Source organism: Scyliorhinus torazame, chromosome 9, assembly GCF_047496885.1.
Source record: "Scyliorhinus torazame isolate Kashiwa2021f chromosome 9, sScyTor2.1, whole genome shotgun sequence".
Taxonomy (NCBI): domain Eukaryota; kingdom Metazoa; phylum Chordata; class Chondrichthyes; order Carcharhiniformes; family Scyliorhinidae; genus Scyliorhinus; species Scyliorhinus torazame.
The window spans coordinates 178,930,404-178,952,030 of record NC_092715.1 but is presented as its reverse complement, the minus strand read 5'-3'; the positions used below and the strand labels follow the sequence as shown (position 1 = coordinate 178,952,030).

The following is a 21,627-nucleotide window of genomic DNA, read 5'->3' as shown; positions in this document are numbered from 1 at the left end:
GGAGATAATGAGGTGCACCACCCAGTATTACCTGTGCCTTGGAACTTCCTGATCAAAAAGCCCATTTTTCAGCATCTACTGGTTTAAGCCCTTGTTTTCTGTTCAGTTTCCAGATTTCATCCTTTAACTAGTCATTTATCGTTTAAAACGTGTACTTCCAGCATTTTTTTATATTTCAGGTTTCTAGGTTTTTTGCGTATACCATTGGATGGAACTTCTTCAATTAAATCAATGAGGTTTGAAGTTATTTTCCAGGTGAGGTAATCAAGGATTGTCACATCTCAGGTTAAAAGAACAACACTTGATGTCACCGATTTAACTGAAGGGCAACATCATTTAATCTGCCATGCTGGGTAACTCTCTAACATGTACTATCTGACCAGTCCCAATGTTAGATAACTCTATAAGGAGTACGGAGTGTACTTTACAGTATCTTATCAAAATATAGAAAGAGGAGGGGTGAAATCAAAAAGGAAATTGCAAAGCAAAGAGAGGGCACGAAAGTACATTGACAAATAAAATCAAGGAGAACAGAAAGATATTTTATCAATATTCTTCTTCTACTTGGCCTCCCTGTCTCGAGAGACAATGGGTGCGCGCCAGTGGGTCGCTGATTGGTTTGGCTGCATCTGGCTCCTTCTTTGCAGTGTTGTCTCATGTCTTGCCAGCTGCTGCATCTCTTCTCTTTGCCTTTTTTCACTTCCACCTTCATTGCTGTCCACAAGCTCTGACGATCACTGGCAACCTGCTGCCAAAGCTTCTGGGCCATGTCACAGGACTTCACGTCATGTTTTCAGATGTCTTTGAAGCAAAGGGATGGCCAGCAAGTGAGTCTGGTGCCAGTGGCAAACCCGCTTTGCATTACATCCTTGTGGATCCTGCTATCCTCTGTGTGGCTCACATGTCCAAGCCATCTTAAGCACCACTGACACAATATGGCAAAAATGTAGCATGTTAGCTACCTCAAAGACCTCTATGTTACAGATGTGTCCTGGCACCTGAGGCCAAAGATTCGTCGGAGGCGGTGAAGATGGAGTGCGGTGAGGCATCGTTCTTGGCTGGCATACATTGTCCAGGCCTCACTGCCATAAAGCAGGATACTGAGGATGCAAGCTTTATACACTCAAACTTTGTGTTCCATGTGAGTACACTATTTCCCCACACCCTCTTGGTCAATCTGCACATAGAAGCGGACACTTTTCCAATGCTTTCCAATGCTGGATCTCTCTGCACGAAGGCTGCACTGTTCCTCAGAGTAGACCTGATCAGCCAGCTTCTGAAGTCTGTTTAAAATGACTCAGGCAAAGGCTTTCCCTACTGTGCTGAGCAGGGAGATTCCACGGTAGATGTTGAACTCACCGCGGTCGCCCTTGTTCTTATGGAGGATGATGATGTTGGCTTTGTGCATGTCCTGTGGAATTGTTCCCTCATCCCTGCACTGGCAAAGCAATTCGTGGAGTTTTGAGTGTATAGCTGGTTTGGCACAATTGATTATCAGGGATAATGCCTTCATTTCCAAGCACCGTTCTGCTGGCTAGAGAATTGATGGCGTTGCTGTGCTTTAGTTCCATTGGTTGCCCGTTTAGCTTGTCCATGACTAGCAGAACTGCATAAAGGGCACCATCAATGACAACATTTCCCTGGAGTACAGTTTTAGCTAGTGCTCCACCCAGCGGTTCATTTGCTTGCTTTGGTCAATGGTTGTTTCCCCTGATTTAGACCTGAGGGGGCGGTCTTCTTGATGGTTGGTCCAAAAGCTTTCTTCATTGTGTAATGAAAAAGGAATCATTGGCAATCTAGTTTTGCGAGACCCCTTAGGGCTGAGTGACAATAATAGATTGATTGATTGATTTGATTTATTGTTACATGTACCGAAGTACAGTGAAAAGTATTTTTCTGCGGCCAAGAGAACGTACACAGTACACACATAGAAGACAAAAAATGAATAATCGACAGAGTACATTGACAAATGGTACATCGACAAACAGTGATTGGTTACAGTGCGGAACAAGGGGCCAAACAAAGCAAACACATGAGCAAGAGCAGCATAGGGCATCGTGACTAGTGTTCTTACAGGGAATAGATCAGTCTGAGGGGGAGTCGTTCAGGAGTCTAGTAGCTGTGGGGAAGAAGCTATTCCTGGATGTGCATGTCTTGAGACTTCTGTGTCTTTTGCCTGATGGAAGGGTCTGGAAGAAGGCAAAGCCTGGGTGGGAGGGGTCTCTGATAATGCTGTCTGCCTTCCTGAGGCAGCGGGAGGTGTAGATGTGAGGGTGGCAGGCTTGTGTGAGGCATTGGGCTGAGTTCACCACACTGTGCAGTTTCTTGCAATCTTGGGCCGAGCAGTTGCCATACTATGCTGTGATGCAGCCGGATAGGATGCTCTCTATGGCACATCTGTAGAAGTTTGTGGGAGTCGATGCAGACATGCCAAATTTCTTTAGCTTCCATAGGAAGTAGAGACGTTGTTGGGCTTTCTTGACTGTTGCATCAACTTGAGTGGAACAGGACAGACTGTTGGTGATGGTGACCCCCCAGGAACTTAAAGCTATCGACCATCTCCACTTCAGAGCCATTAATGCAGATGGAGTGTGTGTCGTACTACGCTTCCTGAAGTCGATGATCAGTTCCTTGGACTTTCCGACATTTAGAGACAGGTTGTTTTTGGTCCACCATGCAACTGAGTGATCTATCTCTCTTCTCTAGTCCGATTCGTCATTGTTTGAGATACGACCCACCACAGTTGTATCATCCTCAAACTTGTAGATTGAGTTTGAGTTAAATCTTGCCACAGTCATGTGTGTATAGGGAGTACAGTAGAGGACTGAGCACACATCCTGGCGGGGCCCCGGTGTTTAGGACTAATGTGGAGGAGGTGCTGTTGCCTATCCTCACAGATTGCGGTCTGTTGGTGAGGAAGACGAGGATCCAGCTGCACAGGGCGGGGTCAAGTCCAAGATTGCAGAGTTTGGGTATAAGTCTTGTCGGGATAATGGTGTTGAAGGTGGAGTTGTAGTCTATGAACAGCAGTCTCAAGTAGGTGTTTGAGGGTTGATTGTAGAGCCAGGGAGATAGCATCTGCTGTGGACCGGTTGCGGTGATAGGCAACACAAGGCAAACTGCAGTCGATCGAGACCGTCTGGGAGGCTGGCAGTGATCCGTCTCATGACTAGCCGCTCAAAGCATTTCATGATAACAGACGTCAGGATCACCGGTCGGCAGTCGCTGAGGCACTACCTTGTTCTTCTTTGATACTGGTATTATGGTGGTCTTCTTGAAGGAGGTGGGGACATCGGAGCGGAGGAGTGAGGTGTTGAAGATGTCTGCGAATACACGCGCCAGCTGGCCTGCGCATGCTCTGAATGCTCGCTCAGGGACTCCGTCGGGGCCTGTCGCTTTCCGCAGGTTCACTTTCAAGAAGGCAGCTCTTACCTCTGAGGCTGTAATAATTGGTATGGGTGTGTCCAGGGCTGTTGGGGCGGGTGACACTGATGTATTGGCTGACTGTTCAAAGCGGGCATAGCACTTATTTAGTTCATCGGGGAGGGACGCTCCAGTCCCAGATATTCTGCCTGGCCTTGCTTTGTAACCTGTGATCTCATGTAAGCCCTGCCATAGACATCGTGGGTCTGTGTCGTTGGCCTGGGACTCTAGTTTGATGCGGTATTGACTTTTGACGTCCCCGAAGACTTTCCGCATGTCGTATCTGGATTTCTTATATAGGTCTGATGATATATATGATAGAATTCTTCGTTAAGGTGGAGAGTGACGTAGTTGATTCTGAGACTAGGGTCCTGAATAGAAGTAAAAGAAACTATGATGGAATTGGTGAGAGTTGTCTATGATGATTAGGGAACGTTACTTAAAAGGGCGACGATGGATAGGAAATGGCAAACATTCAAAGAGCGCATTGGTGAACTACAACAATTGTTTATTCCTGTCAGGCGCCAAAGTAAAATGGGAAAGGTGGCCAAACCATGGCTTACAAGGGAAATTATAGATAGTATTAGATCCAAGGTAGAGCATACAAATTGGCCAAGAAAAGCAACACACGTGAGGATTGAGAGCAGTTTAGAATTCAGCAGAGGACCAAGGGATTGATTAAGAAGGAGAACATTGAGTACTAGAGTAAGCTTGCAGGGAACATAAAAGCTGACTTTAGAAGTTTCTATAGTTATGTGAAGAGAAATAGATTGGAGAAGTCAAATGTAGATCCCTTACAGTCAGAAACTGGGAAATTTATAATGAAGATCAAAAAAATGGCTGACCTGGATCGGGTGTCCTCCTCCATACCCCCTGCGTTGCCAGTGCACCATGATCTGGCAGATAAGTTGTACGATCGCCCTGCTCAGCCGGAGTCTTCGACGGCATTCGCGGTCCGGCAGGTCCTCGAAGGACAGGTACTGCCAGTACACTCGAGGCCTGATGTGGTGCCTCATTTCCACCCCCTCCTTGGCCTTTTGGGAGGCCGGCTCTTCATTCTCACTGGCTGGCTGCTGTTCCTCTGGGGCAGGCTCCACTGCTTCAGAGTCCATCCTGAGCAGCTTTTAATCGTACAGCCTCAGTGCATCCCCCAGGGCTGCATTGGCCAGGATGAAGGCCACCATCCCTGGTTGGACTCCGATAGCCATTGGGAGAAAGGCAGATATGTTAGCATGGTGCATACCCTCGTGCCTAACCAAGTCCAATGGGCTACACAGTGGCCCCGGTTTCCACTGCAGCCCCTGCCCACGCATGTCCCCCTTTTGCCTCTCCTCACCACTCCCTCATTCCCAACCCCACCCCCGGCTGCTCCCCCTGCCCTCCGTACCGCACCCCGAGTCCCGTTGGTGCTTGGTACCATGGGGTCTCTGACTCCGGCACCTGTCCCTGCTGGCAAGGGTACTGGCGGTTGGCAAAACCCATGCCAGCAGTAAGCTCTGTGGCCTCTGCCCTGCGCCCTTCTCTGGGATCTCCTGTGGGTGTCCAGCTTGCGTGGGCAATCTGATGACCTGCCGGTGGGTGGGGGGGGGGGGCGGGGGGTGTTGGTTGGTGGGGTGGAGAGGGCTGGAGTGCAGGGGGCTGGGGTGGGCGGTGAGGTGTGGGTTGGTGGGGTGCAGGGCTGGTAGGGTAGAGGGTGGGGGCTGTGGTGTGGGGGGTAGTGCAGTGGGGGCACTCTGCGCAACCACGTGCCACGGAGGGCAGTCAGTGGAGTGCGCAGCAAGTTAGCTGTCTTGCAGACCGCGGCAATGGCAGCCTGTGCCTGGATGCCCTGGTCCCGTGGGTGGTCACCCCCTATCAACCCACCCCGGGACCGGCAGCCCAAAGTCATGCCCCTGCATGTCCTACCTCCTCTCTCTCCCTCATCAGCCAGGGCGCCTGTTTCCCGATTTATAACCCACAAGTGAAATTTGCCGTCGGTAATTCCTCCTGGTGGTGGCGGAGCATCGCGGAGGCCCTGGAGGATACCGGGTCAGGCCCGTTAATGATATGCCAACGGCGTTTACTCTATGTGCAGAGTAGAACGCATTGATGCCGCGGTTGAGGCACCAGAGCATGGCATTCTGTTGGGCACCCAGCGCTGGCCACGATTTTCACCTCATGCGCGATTCTCCGCCCAATCGCTTTTCCTGGTTCCGGCAAGGCCGACGGAGAATCCCGCCCTATGTCTTTCAAGATGCTCCAAATTGTATTCTAAATTCTTGAGGAGCTGCTTTTCAGTTCTGCCATTAATTAAAATGTTGTCCAAATAACATTGTGGACCGTTGAGGCCACTAAGTATTTGGTCCATGCTGCTGATGATGTTATGGTGTTCCTCGTAGAACTACAGGTGAGGAACAGAGTGTTGTGGCATAGATACTGTGCAGACGTACAGGTCGAGGAGCAGCAGACAGCGGATGGACAGAATGCATTCCAAGCCATTTGTGGGCGTCTCTGTCATACTAAGCAAGGTGTTCCTGGTAGCAAAGCCTGCTCCATGCTGCCTTGCCTCTTTTGGGTTTACATGAGTTGATGCGGTTTACATGGATTTTAGTATGGTTTTGACAAGGTCCCATGTGGCAGACTTATTCAATTAAATAAAAGCCCATGGCTGAGTGACCTGCTCTGAAATAGACGGCATTTAGTCGTCAACTACATTACTCTGGGCCTGGAGTGATAAACAGTCCAGACTAGGAAAGAATGGCAGATTTCCTTCCCTACGTTCGAGAGAATGTGCCTGTCCAGCCCCCACCTTCCGCCTTGCGTGGTGTGCTCGCGCCTTCCCTTCACCCCAAACCTCTTGGGGAGTTCGGTGGTCGTCGTCTCACAAGCTTGGCTTGGGGGGATGGGGGGGAGGGGGTGAGCAGTACCCCTGCGGTTGCACCCGACTCAGTTCCGTGCCGCTTCGGCTCGCACGTTGTCTCGTTCTCGCTCGGCTCGCTGGCAGCCAGTGGCTGCAGAGCACTTCCATCAATTAATGAACCACATGGGTTTTTACAAAATTCTATGATAGTTTCATGGCACCATTACTGAGACTTGCTTTCAATTCCAGATTTATTAATTGAATGTAAATTGCACCTGCTGCTTTGCTGGAATTGGAACCTATGTACACAGAGCATTAGCCCAGGCCTCTGGATTATTAGCCACCATCTCATTCTATGAAGACAGATACAAATTACTTGTCCAAAGTCTCTGCCTTTCCCCCCCCCCCCCCATTATTATTTCCCTGGTCTCATCCTCTAAGGGGTACACAATTACTTTAGCTACTCTCCTCCTTTTTATATACTTGTTGAAGATTTTACTTTTTTTACATCCCTTTCTAGTTTTCCCTCATACTCTCCTTTATCCCTCTTTATTTTTTCTTCATCATCCTTTATTGGCTTCTAAATGTTTCCCAATCTACCAGCCTGCCACTAATCTTTAGAGCATTGTACACCTTTCTTAACTTCCTTGGTTAGCATCTGTCCCATAAATCCCTTTCTCATTGGAATATATATTTTTTTGGGAACCATGAAATATCTATTTAAATGTTTACCGCTACTTCTCTATCATCTTATCTTTTAAAGTATTTCCTCAGTTCACTTGAGCCAACGCACTCTTCAGGCCCTTGTAATTTACCCATTTTCAGACCCACATATCTCGGCCTCAAACTGATGGTGATCATTCTTGCCTCAAGAGTCCTTTACAATCATGTCATTAATTAATGCTGGGTCATTTCACATTGCCAGCTGTAATATACCCTACTCTCCAGTTGGTTCCCGAATGTATTCTTCTAAGAAATTGTCCCAAATCCACTCTATGAACTCATCCTCCAGACAATATCTGCCACTTTGATTCTTCCAATCTGTTTGGAAATCAAAATTGCATTTTTTTCAAGCTCCCATCATTTCTTAATTTATACTCTGTCCTCCAGTGTAGTTACTCTTCAGGTGCTTATAAACTGCTCCCACCAGTGATTTCCTTCCTTTGCTATTTTTTATTTCCATCCAAAACTATTTCTATGTCTTGATCTTCCAAGATAATTTCTCACTATGGTACTGATCCCATCCCTCCTTTATCATTTATTCCTGTCCTTCCAAAATCCCAATACCCTTGAATATTCAGGTGCCAGCCTTGGTCATCTTGTAGCCATGCCTCTGCAATGGTTATCAAAACATGCTCATTTATTTCTATATGTGCTATCCATTCACCCATCTTGTTATAAATAGAATGAGTATTCAGATCATAGAATCACAGATGTTACAGTGCAGAAGGAGGTTATTGAGCCCATCAAGTATACACCAGCCCCTGAAAGAGCTCCCTACCTAAGCCCACACCTCCACTCTATCCCCATAACCCACCAACCCCACCTAACGTTTGGACACTAAGGGCAATTTAGCGTGACCAATCCATCTAACCCGCACATCTTTGGACTATGGGAGGAAACCAGAGCACCCGGAGGAAACCCACGCAGACACGAGGACAATGTGCAGACACTGCACAGACAGTGACCTAAGCCGGGAATCGAACCCGGGTCCCTGGCGCTGTGAAGCAACAGTGCTAACCACTGTGCTACCGTGCCGCCCCAAATATGAGCTTTTATTTCTGCCTTTTTACCATTTTTCATCACTATGACTGTGTTTGCTGGTGCACTCTCATGTTTGCTGGTGCACTCTCATGTTTGCTGGTGCACTCATGTTTGCTGTGCACTCTCATGTTTGCTGGTGCACTCTCATGTTTGCTGGTGCACTCTCATGTTTGATGGTGCACTCTTGTGTTTGTACACTCTGCGCCTTCCTGTCACACTGGTTATCATTACCCACTTCACTACACTGCATCATTGCCTTGTCATTTCTCTTTAACCTTCCAAATTCCCCGACATGTGATCCCTCCCCCTGTCATGATATGCAGACATGCACATAATGAGATACAAACAGGCAGCTAATGAATACAGAGAACAGGACATAACCAATCAGCATGCAGAACACTTGGGGGTGTTTTCCAACTAGAAAAGGCACGAGGCACTCACACTCCGCCTCTTTCCACTGGTGACATCTACAGTGTGAGTCAGGGTGTACATAACATATAACTCCTACAGCACGTGGCTAAGAGCTAGTCTGGTTCAGTCAGACAGATTAATCACACTAGGTTAGCAGAGAGTCAAACTCACAGAGGATTGAGCTAACTGTGCGACAGGTTCAATAAAACATATTGAACTAACTTCAAGGTGTGGAGTATCTCTCAGGTAAAGCTGCATCCAGTTGCAGCCCGTGTTGTCTTACTGTGCTTAACACGACACCCCCCTCACCAATATTTTGTTTGAAGCCTTCTCTACAGCCCTTGTTATACTATTCGCCAGGACTCTGCCCCCAGTTAAGAAGAGAACAGCTCCTTCTTTCCCTAGTACTGGCGTAGGTGCCCCATGAATCAAAGATGACTTCTCCCACAACATTCTTTGAGTCATGCATTCAGTTCTCTGATCTTAGTTACCCTATGCCAATTTGCTCATGTCTCAGGTGGCTGCTTAAAGCCCCTTAGTAGAACCTCTTTCTTTGTTCTACCTTCATTGTTGGTATCCATGTGGATCATGCCAACCGGATCTTCTCCCTGCTCCAAGTTCTTCTCCAGTCCCTGGGAACTGTCCTTAGCTGTGGCACAGGGCAGGTAACACAGCCTTTCGGTCTTATGCTCTAAGCTGTAGAGAACAATGTCCATCCTACTAACTATACTGTCTCTTCCTACAACTGCATTCCTTTTTATCTGTTGCACAATGGTGACCCACCATGGTGCAATGGTTAGTATGTTCATCCTCCCTGCAATCCATGCTCTTGTCCAAGCAAGCTGCAAGCACATCAAATCTGTTGGACAATGGCTGAGACTCCCTCATTGGATCCTATACCAGTCTCACTTGTAGTCACACCCTCCAGTCCCTGATGCTGGACCATATCTGAAGTCCCTGGCCTAAGGAGTGTGACTGCCTCCTGGAACAAAGTATCCAGGTAACTCTACCCCTCACTGATGCATTGCAGCACCCGGAAATCACACTCCAGCTCATCAACTCTGAGTTGCAGTTCCTGGAGCTGCTGACACTTACTGCAGATGTGGTTACAATGGATCTCACTGGTGCCCATCAACATCCACATATTACAGCTGCAACAAATCACCTACACTATCACCGTTAGTGTGTTTTATTTACCGAATTAGATTTCAAGCTTAGAAATATTACTGAATAATTATTCATAGTTTTTTAAAAGTAGTTTAACTAGTTAAGCTGTAAATGAATGTAATTCCCTGTATAAAAATCCCCAGTACCACTTCTGACCTATTAAATTCAATCACTCTAGGCTGGCTCTGTGCTAATACTCTTATTAACTCACTTCCTGTTATAATTACTCGATTGACATTTTGAATGTATCCACTTAGTGTTAGAGAGAGCAGAGGAAAACTATTCACCATTGATGACTTACCTCCGTCTCTCAGGTGAGTGACAGACTCAGGTTTCTTCGAACACGGTCGGTTGGCCCTGAACCCATGCACTTCCCTGCTGGTCTGCTCTCAGTTCTGCTTCTGCAGCTCTTTTACCCTCTCGCTCTGTTCAGTTGTTTATCTCTGCTACACAAACAGGAGGTAATTAGAATAAATTGGAATGGAGACGTCAGTCGATAACATTGCTCTGTTTCTGCATATATCTTTTATGTCTGACTGAGGTCGTGTTCAAAACAAAAATGAAATATGGAAATTGAAACGTACAAACAAAAAAGCTTTAAAGCTCAATTAAACAAAATTCCATTTTCTTTTCCACTGAAATTGACATGAAGTCTTAATTGGTTTCAAAGAGATCAGTGAAGGTGTGATCGGTTTCATATGTGACAAATTTACTGGGCATTTGGAAAGATAAGCCTATAAAACGTTGATGAAAATGTTTAGATTGCTTCTATAAAGGTTCATAGCGTTTCATTTAAGTTGCCATGTAACATAGATAAGAATTGTCTAATTGTGGTGTGTTAAACTCAACATATACATATATTACATTTTTTGGTTATGGTGGCTGACACCGAACTATAGAGGGCGCACTCACCACAAATATAGCCGTAGTGCCTGTGACATCACGGCTAGTGATGTCACAGGTAACTAACTGCCTAATACCATGGTTAAGGATGCTGTTTTCACAGAACATTTATCTCCAAAACACCAGTTAAAAAAGTTGGACTCGTGTAGTAAAATTGCATTTTGATCTGGCCGGCTTACTCACCATCTCGCTCGCCATTTTACTGGCTGCCCTGCTCCTGACCTCTCAGTACCTACTGCTTGCCATCTGGCTCAGAAGAGGGCAGCCAAAGATGTGGATTGGAGCAGTGGGCAGGAGTCAGCAAGTGGGTCAGTGGCATTTCTCCTGCCCGATGGAAGAAGTTGGAAAAGTGAGTAAGCCGGGTAGGAGGGGTCTTTGATTATGCTGCCCGCTTTCCCCAGGCAGCGGGAGGTGCAAATAGAGTCAGTGGGTGGGAGGCAGTTTCGTGTGATGGACTGGGCGGTGTTCACGACTCTCTGAAGTTTCTTGCGGTCCTGGGCCGAGCAGTTGCCATACCAGGCTGTGATGCAGCTAGATAGGATGCTTTCTATGGTGCATCTGTAAAAGTTGGTAAGGGTTAATGTGGACATGCCGAATTTCCTTAGTTTCCTGAGGAAGTATAGGCGCTGTTGTGCTTTCTTGGTGGTAGCATCGACGTGGGTGGACCAGGACAGATTTTTGGTGATGTGCATCCCTAGGAATTTGAAACTGCTAACCATTTCCACCTCGGCCCCGTTGATGCTGACAGGGGTGTGTACAGTACTTTGCTTCCTGAAGTCAATGACCAGCTCTTTAGTTTTGCTGGCATTGAGGGATAGATTGTTGTCACTGCACCACTCCACTAGGTTCTCTATCTCAGAGTATTCTGACTCGTCATTATTCGAGATCCAGCCCACTATGGTCGTATCGTCAGCAAACTTGTAGATGGAGTTGGAACCAAATTTTGCCACACAGTTGTGTGTGTACAGGGAGTAGAGTAGGGGGCTAAGTACGCAGCCTTGCGGTGTTAAACAAAGGTCCAGCCTGCACACTTTAGGTGGCTGTTAGCGATCACGTGGCATTATTTGAAGACGATTAGGGGAGCTGTCCAGGGCAGGTTAAATAGTAATTTATTTCATTGCTGTTTGCGGGACATTATAGTGTATAAATTGGCTGCTATGTTTATCCACCACCAGTTATTAGCACAAAATTGCAAACAACATTGCGACATCAAACATGAGACATCAGAGCAGCACAATAGCACAGTGGTTAGTGCTGCTGCCTCACAGCGCCAAGGTCCCAGGTTCGATCCCGGCTCTGGGTCACTGTCCGTGTGGAGGTTGCACATTCTCCCCGTGTTTGCGTGGGTTTCGCCCCCACAAGAAAAAAGATGTGTGGGGTAGGTGAATTGGCCAAGCTAAATTGCCCCTTAATTGGAAAAAATGAATTGGGTACTCTAAATTTAAAAAAAACATGAGACACCAAAGATGTGCAGGTTATGTGGGTTGACTGTGCTAAATAACCCTATAGTGCCCATAGACGTGCAGGTTAGGTGGGGTTATGGGGACAGGGCGGGAACTTGTGACACTAATAAAGATTATTATCATTGCCTAGGTAGGGTAACTCTTTCATAGAATCATAGCTTCCCTAAAGTGTAGAAGGAGGCCATTAAGTCCATTGAGTCTGCACTTACCCTTGGAAAGAGCACCCTACCTGCACTTACCCTTGGAAAGAGCACCTTGGAAAGAGCGGCCCATGCCTCCAACCTATCCCCGTAACCCACTAAACCCACCTTTCGGAGGGCAGGTGCAGATCTGATGGCCTCCTTCCGCACTGTAGGAATTCTATAATAAATTCTATGGTAATTCTATCCTAAGGATGTACAGAGTGCTATATAAATATCATGGGCGAAATTCTCCCGAAACGGCGCGATGTCCGCCGACTGGCGCCCAAAACGGTGCCAATCAGACGGGCATCGTGCCGCCCCAAAGGTGCGGAATGCTCCACATCTTTGGGGGCCGAGCCCCAACATTGAGGGGCTAGGCCGATGCCGGAGGAATGTCCGCCCCGCCAGCTGGCGGAAACGGCCTTTGTTGCCCCGCCAGCTGGCGCGGAAATGACATGTCGGGGCGGCGCATGCGCGGGAGCGTCAGCGGCCGCTGAAAGTTTCCCGCGCATGCAGTGGAGTCTCTTCCGCCTCCGCCATGGTGGAGACCGTTGCGTCAGCGGCCGCTGAAAGTTTCCCGCGCATGCGCAGTGGAGTCTCTTCCGCCTCCGCCATGGTGGAGACCGTTGCGGAGGCGGAAGGGAAAGAGTGCACCCACGGCACAGGCCCGCCCGCGGATCGATGAGCCCCGATCGCGGGCCAGGCCACCATGGGGGCACCCCCCGGGGTCAGATCGCCCCGTGCCCCCCCCAGGACCCCGGAGCCCGCCCGCGCCGTCTTGTCCCGCCGGTAAGGTAGGTGCTTTAATTTACGCCGGCGGGACAGGCAATTTATCGGCGGGACTTCGGCCCATTCGGGCCGGAGAATCGAGCGGGGGGGCCCGCCAACCGGCGCGGCGCGATTCCCGCCTCCGCCGAATCTCCGGTGCCGGAGACTTCGGCATCCGGCGGGGGCGGGATTCACGGCAGCCCCCGGCGATTCTCCGACCTGGCAGGGGGTCGGAGAATGACGCCCCATGTGTGCTATATAAGTCCCTTCTTTATTTCTCAAGTAAGTATTAATATAAATTGCTATCTGATTCAAAATTGACAATGTATTCTGTATTTTAAAATAGGAGTATCAAGCATGGAATCATTTCTCAGAACTAGAAAGAGCAATTGTTGCAGCCAGAATAACACTGCGGCACGGTGGGAACCACGGTAGGGATTTTATGAACACTGTGAAGGGAAATGTCCATTCATCCTATCAGAGTTCTCGTAAGACAAGTGCAATTTAAAGTGATCTTCTTGTATTTAACGTAATCCTCCAAAATATAATCCGGTCAGAAACGGTAGCACAGTGGTTATCACTGTTGCTTCACAGCTCCAGGGTCCCAGGTTCGATTCCCGGCTTGGGTTTCCTCCGGGCGCTATGGTTTACTTCCACAAGTCCCGAAAGACCTGCTGTTAGATGAATTGGACATTCTGAATTCTCCCTCCGTGTACCCAAACAGGTGCCGGAGTGTGACGACTAGGGGATTTTCACAGTAACTTCATTGCAGTGTTAATGTAAGCCTACTTGTGACACAAATAAAGATTATTATTATAGTACCAGATTGGATGGACTGAATGTCCTTTGAATCAATTAGATTGAATGGGCACAATGTGCAAAATGGCTTTTTCTTGTTTCGCTGTTCATTTTGGTTTTTAAAAAAATAATATTTTATTAAGGTATTTGAAAATTTTTATAACAGGAACAAAAACAATGACATCTACATGGTCAAATAAACATTTCCCCCCCAGCCCAATCTTTACACACATCAACCAAACAACAACATCCGTCCGCCAGCCCCTCCCCCCCCCATCCTTGGAATAAATACTGCATCTGCTGACATTTTTAATTTTCCCCGAGAAAGTCGACGACCAGCTGCCACCTCCGGGAGACCCAAACATTGACCATCTGAAGGCAAACTTTATTTTCTCAAGACTTAGAAACCCAGCCATGTCACTAACCCAGGTCTCTACACTCGGAAGCTTCGAGTCCTTCCACATTAATAAGATCCGCTTCCGGGCTACCAGGGAGGCAAAGGCCAGGACGTCGGCCTCTTTCACCCCCTGAACTCCCGGATCTTCCAACACTCCAATGATCGCTACCTCCGGACTCGGCACCACCCGTGCTTTTAGCACCGTGGACATTGCCTTAGCAAAATCCTGCCAAAACCCTCTAAGCTTCGGGCATGCCGAAAACATGTGGACATGATTTGCTGGGCTTCCCGCGCACCTCGCACATCTATCCTCTACCCCGAAGAACTTACTCATCCTAGCCACTGTCATGTGTGCCCGGTGAACTACCTTAAATTGTATCAGGCTAAGCCTGGATGAGGAGGTATTAACCCTGCTTAGGGCATCCGCCCATAGACCCGCCTCTATCTCTCCTCCTAGCTCGTCCTCCCACTTGCTCTTAAGCTCCACCACCGGAGTTTCCTCTGCCTCCGAAAGCTCCTGGTGAATATCCGATACCTTCCCCCCCTCCCACCCAGGTACTGGAAACTACTCTATCCTGTATCCCCCGTGGGAGCAGCAGCGGAAAGGCCGTCACCTGTTTCCTCAGGAAGTCTCACACCTGCAAATATATAAAACCATTCCCTGCTGGCAATTTAAATTTATCCTCCAGCGCCTTCAAGCTAGGAAAGCTCCTGTCTATAAATAGATCCCCCATCCTTCTAATTCCTGCCCTCTGCCAACTCCGGAACCTGCCATCTAACCTACCTGGTACAAACCTGTGGTTGTTATAAATTGGGGTCCAAATCGATGCTCCCTCCACTCTCTTATATCTCCTCCACTGCCCCCAGGTCCTCAGAGCTGCCACTATCTCCCGGACTTGTGGAGTATCGGGCCGGCGGTAATGGCAGAGGTGCCGTTACCAATGCTCCCAGACTGGTGTCTTTACATGACGCCGTCTCCATCCGCTCCCATGCCGACCCCTCCCCCACTACCCACTTCCTGATCATGGCGATAGTAGCCACCCAGTAGTAATTGCAGAAGTTCGGCAGCGCCAACCCACCCTCCCCCCGACTGCGCTCCAGCAACACTTTCTTCACTCGTGGGGTTTTACTCGCCCACACAAAGCCCAAAATAATCTTATTCAACCGCTTGAAAAAGGCCTTGGGATGAAGATGGGGAGGCACTGAAAGACTAACAGAAATCTGGAGAGGACCGTCATTTTCACGGTCTGTACCCTCCCCGCCAGTGATAGCGGGAACATGGCCCATCTCTTAAACTCCCCTTCCATTTGTTCTACCAACTGGGATAGGTTTAGCTTGTGGAGTACCTCCCATTTCCGGGCCACCTGGATTCCCAGATATCCATTCTAAGCGGCAGCTCTCCCAGTCTCTTCTCCTGCCCTCTTGCCTGAATCGCAAACATCTCGCTTTTCCACATGTTCAATTTATACCCCGAAAAATTGCCAAATTCGTCCAAGATTCGCATTACTTCCCCCATCCCCTCCAATGGGTCCGAAATGTACAAGAGCAGGTCATCTGCGTAGAGCAAGACCCAGTATCCGCCCCCCCCCCCCCCCCAACCAGCCCTTTCCAGTTCCTAGAGGCTCTTAACGCCATGGCCAATGGCTCTATGGCCAGAGCAAACAGTAACGGGGAGAGGGGGCACCCTTGTCTCGTCCCTCGGTGTAGTTTAAAATACCCCGACCTCAGCCGGTTCGTACGCACACTCGCTACTGGTGCCTGATAGAGCAACCGCACCCAGTCAATAAAGTCCTCACCAAACCCAAACCTTCCCAGCGTTTCCCACAGGTAATTCCACTCCACCCGATCAAAAGCCTTAGCGCATCCATCGCTACCACCACCTCTGCCTCCGATCCTTCTGAGGGCATCATAATAACATTTAGAAGCCTTCGAACATTGGCCTTGAGTTGCCTGCCCTTAACAAATCCCGTCTGGTCTTCCCCTATCACCCCCGGGATACAGTCCTCTATCCTTGTGGCCAGTATCTTAGCCAGCAGTTTGGCATCCACATTCAGTAGAGAAATCGGTCTGTATGACCCGCTGGGTCCAGGACAGTATTACCGTCTCTACTCTTTACTTTACCTATCTCCCTAGATGCCTCTCTTTTCCTGGGCTGGTGCACCAACATTCTGCTTGCCATTTTCCCATACTCATAGATCACCCCCCTTGCCTTCCTCAACTGTTCCACTGCTTTCCCTGTGGTCAACAGTCCAAACTCCATCTGTAACCTCCGCCGCTCCCTCAGTAGCCCCGCGTCCAGGGCCTCCGAGTATCTCCTGTCCACCTGGAGTATCTCCTCCACTAATCTATCCCTCTCAGCCCGTTCCACCTTTTCTCTGTGGGCCCATTTCGAGATTAATTCTCCTCTGACAACTGCCTTCAAAGCTTCCCAGACTGTCGCTGCAGAGACCTCCCCCATATCATTTGTTTCCAGGTAGTTCTGGATGGACTTGTTAACCTGCCCACAGACCGCCTCGTCCGCTAGCAACCCCACATCCAGTCTCCACAGCGGGCGTTGCCCTCTCTCCACACTAACCCGTAGATCCACCCAGTGCGGGGCATGATCCAACAATGCAATTGCCGAATACTCAGTATCCCCCACCTTCGGTATTAGCGCCCTGCTCAGAACAAAATGTCGATGCGAGTGTATACCTTGTGGACATGTGAAAAAAAGGAAAACTCCTTTGTCCTCGGCCGTGCAAACCTCCATGGGTCTACTCCCCCCATCTGTTCCATAAGACCCTTCAATTCATTTGCCGCAGCCAGCCTCCTCCATGTCCTGGATTTTGACTGGTCCATCCAGATCAATGACTGTGTTGAAATCCCCTCCCATGATCAGGTTATGTGACTCTAAGTGTGGATTCTTGCCTAATACCCGCCTCATAAATTCCACGTCGTCCCAATTCGGAGCACATATGTTCACAAGTACCACTCGCACCCCCTCCAGCTTCCCATTCACCATTATGTACCTACCCCCCTTGCCTGACACGATTCTCCCTGCCTCGAATGCCACTCGTTTGCTGATCAAGATCACTACCCCCCTGGTCTTTGAGTCCAGTCCTGAGTGGAACACTTGGCTAACCCACCCCTTCCTCAATCTCGTCAGGTCTGTAACCTTTAGGTGTGTCTCTTGTAGCATTGTCACGTCTGCCTTCAGTTACCTCAAATGCGTGAACACGCGAGCCCTCTTGACCGGCCCATTCAGTCCTCTCACGTTCCATGTGATCAGCCTGGACGGGGGGTTTCCAACACCCCCCCCTGCCCCGCCGACTAGCCATCACCCTTATTAGGCCAGCCTCGAGCTCGCGCCCTCCACTTCCTCGTGTCCCCACTCGGGCTGTCGCAGTTCCCGACCTCCCATTTGTCCCATAGTAACAGTACCTCCTCTGTCAGCAAAGCAGCTCCCCCCCTCCCCCCTCTAACAACAACACTAAAAACCGAATCCCCCAAGTCAAGCTCCAGCTTAACACCTGCCCACACCCCACTGCGCTACCGAGAGTCAGCTGACCAATGCTGACTCAATAGCCCCCGTCCCTGGCACCAAGCAGTCTGTCTCCCTATTGTACTCTCCTCTCCCCCCCCCCCCACCCCCCCAACCACCCACATGATGCTTTGAGGGTTTTGAAGAGGTTTATTGCTTATTGGAGGTTTATTGGAGCAAAAGATTGTTTTGTTTGTGCAGAAATAATAATTAGACTCACATTCATTGCTTAGTTTGTGTTTGTGGTCCAGCACAAGAATACAAAATGAGGTGACTTCCGGTGGGGGCCATGAAGGGGTAGGTCGCACATTTGATAGCTCCCGCCTGTAACGGACTTTTGGACCTTTTTCCCCCGGTTTTCTTCGGATTTTATGGGATAAAGCAGTGAAGAGTGATACGGTAAAGAGAAATCCCCCTCTTTAAAAGCATCACATTCCCCAGTAAACAAACAACAGAGAAAAAAAAACAGTGAAGAAACAATCACGTTAGAAAAATAGTCATCCAAAAAACAGAACTAAATTCAAAGCCCACTGCTCTGACAAGGTCCCTGCAAGACAGATCAACTTTTAACTATCCACACAGCCCATTATTTCACATAGAACTACTTAAATTTTTACAATCCAGCACGACAAATCGCTGCCACAGTACTTCTCCAAGGCTTAAGTGTCTTTTAATTCGCCTCCAGCTTTATTTCATTAATAAAGGTCCATACTTCGTCTGGCGTTTCAAAGTAGAAGTCCCGTTCCTCATGTGTGACCCACAGGCGGGCTGGGTACAGCATCCCGAACTTCACTCCCTTCTTAAAGAGGGTTGTTTTTGCATGATTGAACCCAGCTCGTCTCTTGGCCAAATCCGCTCCCAGGACCTGATCAATGCGCAACTCACAGTTCTCCCACTTGCTGCTCCATTCTTTCTTGGCCCACCGCAAAACGTGTTCCTTGTCCATGAAACGGTGAAAACGTACCACCATGTCCTTCAGTGGTTTGTTCGCTCTGGGCTTCCTCGCGGGGGCTCTGTGCACTCTGTCCAATTCCAGGGGCTGAGGGAACGCCCCAGCCCCCATCAACTTCTCCAACAAGTCTGTCACATAGGCCCTCACATCCGATCCCTCACTGTCTTCAGGGAGGCCAACAAGTCTGAGATTCTGCCTCCTGGACCTATTCTCCAGGCCCTCCAGCTTCTCCTGCATTCTTTTCTGGCAGTCGTTCATCATCCCCACCTTGCTTTTCAGCACTGTTATATGCTCCTCATGCTCGGACAACTTTTGTTCGACCTCCTGGATCACTCTCCCGTGGGTTTCCTGATTCTGAACCACTTGATCAATCGAAGCCTTAATCGGGTCCAGCGTGTCCTTCTTCAACGTGGCAAAGCAATCCTCAAAATCTTCACCAGCTGCTCCGTCGACCACTGTGCCGTCTCCCTGTGGCCCTTGCCCTCCGCCATGCTGTCCCGTGTTACCAGCTCTGCTTGCGTCTCCCTTGGAATATGCCTTTAACCATTTTGCAGTGGACACCGATTTTAAAAAAGAATTTAATTCCATAGCAACCTCTCAGAAGGACAGAAAACCTAGCTATAGCTTTGAACTGCCACACCACTAAAAGCGAGACCAACGGATTCTACCTACTGCCAAACTACAAGCTGCGCTTATTTTTTTTCATATGAGCTCCAACATGACCAAGCCTCCCCTACTCTAATTTGATTTTGCTTTTGTGCATGCGAATATATGTGCAGAATTCAGAGTGTATCTTATTATTTTACATAATGCCTAACCTCTTTCTTTGTTAAAACAGATCTGTCTGATTGGTTCTTTTATTATCACAGTCCATCAGTAGTTAAGTACATACTGAATTGGCAATTAAATGTAACCTTTTATTAAACAGAAAAACATGTTGCAGTCAAAAGAGGAGAGGGATAAGTGGAGAGCCATTCGACCCTGTCGTGATATCATTATTATGTTGTAATTCACCAACTGACCACCAGGAGTCTCATTAGTATATAAGTGAATGTCAGACTCAGACTGACTGGAGAGCAGGAGCGAGAGGTTGCTTGTGCATGTTAATACCGTCATTCATCTGTTGTTTTGTATGTAGTTGACCCACAGCTAATATTAATGAATTGTTTATAACTTTAGCTACAAGTGTTCTTGTAATATAAATCAGGCCATCCGACAAGAACATTACAGACCCCTCCTTTCCTGGTAGTAACAAATATGAATTAAGACCTGCAGTAACCAGTTAATCAGGATACAGTGACGGTGCCCAGGAGAGAGTGAGTGTACGGAGTGGACGTCAGGAGATTTTCCAAGGTCTGCTCATTTTAATGATTGCTCAACATTCAGAGTGCAAATTCACCAATATCCCTCAGAACAAAATTGTAGCAACGGCATGGTACAGACCATTAACCTGCTACTACCTATTTTGCCTTCTGCCAAAGTGAAATTAAAGTCCCTTGCTGCTTCAGACCTTTGGAAGTGTATTTGGATTTTACGACATGCAGCGGTGAAGCAGTGATTCTGGAGCAAAGCATAAAGAGAAGGGGATAGCTCAGCACTTATTTCCATAACTTCTGTACTCTGAATGAAATCCATGCATGCCATGCACATCATTGACACAAATGCAGCCAACACAGAAAATAATGAGCAGCATCTGCCTCGAGCACGTTCAGGAAAATAGCCTCGGCCAGACTTTCCACCTCAAATCTCATCCCCATTCCAAGTGTTTACATTTGCGCCATCAATGATGACTGACATTACAACAATTTGTGACTTTGATATTTAATCTAATTATCCTTCAGATAACAGATTCAGTTGAGTTCTACTTTGACAAAGAGATATCCAGACTTGAAATGCTGTCAAACTTGCTGAGATTGTCCAGTATTTTCTGTTTTTGTTTCAGATTCCAGCATCTGCAGTAATCTGTCCAGTGGTTCAGATGACCATTAAAGATCCAATGATGTAATCAGAACAAAAGCAGGATGTCCTGCGAATGTCCTAGTCAATATGTCCCTTAATATAGCTAATGCTACCAATTCAGGGGAACTGGAGATTGATCTCATTTAATGTTTATGTAAAGTTGCCGGAGCAGAATGACTGCCTTGTTTGATCAGTAGACTTCAAAACAAACGTAATTAAATTTGTGAAGTGTTGAGATGTTTCGATGTGATAAAGGCACTTTGTAAAAGGGAGCATTATTAACAGAGTTAACTGTTGAAAATGCTCATATATAAAATGCCTTCAGGCTATGCCAATGTCAGGTTGATCTACCAAAACATGAGAGACAAACAAATCTGAACACTCGCTAACATGCAGCAAGTACAGGACTCACTTCATAAAAACAAGAGACTCACTTAAATCAAAACAAAAGCAATTGAAGAGAGATATGAGCTAATACTGAAAATTAAATTACAAATTTAATAAAAGTAAACTCCATTAAACTTGACAGTTGTGTTATTACAAGCTACTAGCCAGTTATATTTGCTCATATGCCTAACGATTTATATTGGTCAAAATTGGGTCAAACCCTTTGCTAATTAGGAACTCGAAGAAAGACTGGCACAACTTCAAAGATATATGTACAACAGAAACCCCAAACAAAGGCATTTAGGCTCAGAAAACTAATGGGCATACTCTCAACAATTTATCTGGGATTACACCCATAATGCATGATACAAACAGGTGCCCCCTTCAGCAGCAGGCATATCCCAGTGCCCATCTGCATAACATAACTGGAAAATCTTTGAGGACCACCTCCAGATCACCCTCTGAAGGGGACCAATCCCAGTGAAATGATTTTCTTTAAAACCAACAGTTTTGGAGGATCTAGATCAGCCCCTCTACCTGTCGTGTTAATCGCCCTGGGGTAACACAGACTGCAACTGGATGAAGTTGTACTTGAAAGTAGACTCCAAACTTTGATGTTGGTTCAATACGCTTTATTGAACTTGTTAAGCAGTGCACACAGTTCGCTGTGGGTTTGACACTCTACTAATCTAAG

General features: G+C 47.8%; 1 long non-coding RNA gene across 1 annotated transcript; it reads left to right on the top strand.

Annotated features, from left to right (window-relative positions):
• Positions 1–9,841: 9,841 nt before the first annotated feature.
• On the top strand, positions 9,842–20,985 carry LOC140430045 (uncharacterized). Its single transcript, XR_011949295.1, has 3 exons — positions 9,842–9,918; positions 13,267–13,351; positions 20,530–20,985. It is a non-coding gene; the product is annotated as an uncharacterized lncRNA (long non-coding RNA).
• Positions 20,986–21,627: the final 642 nt, after the last annotated feature.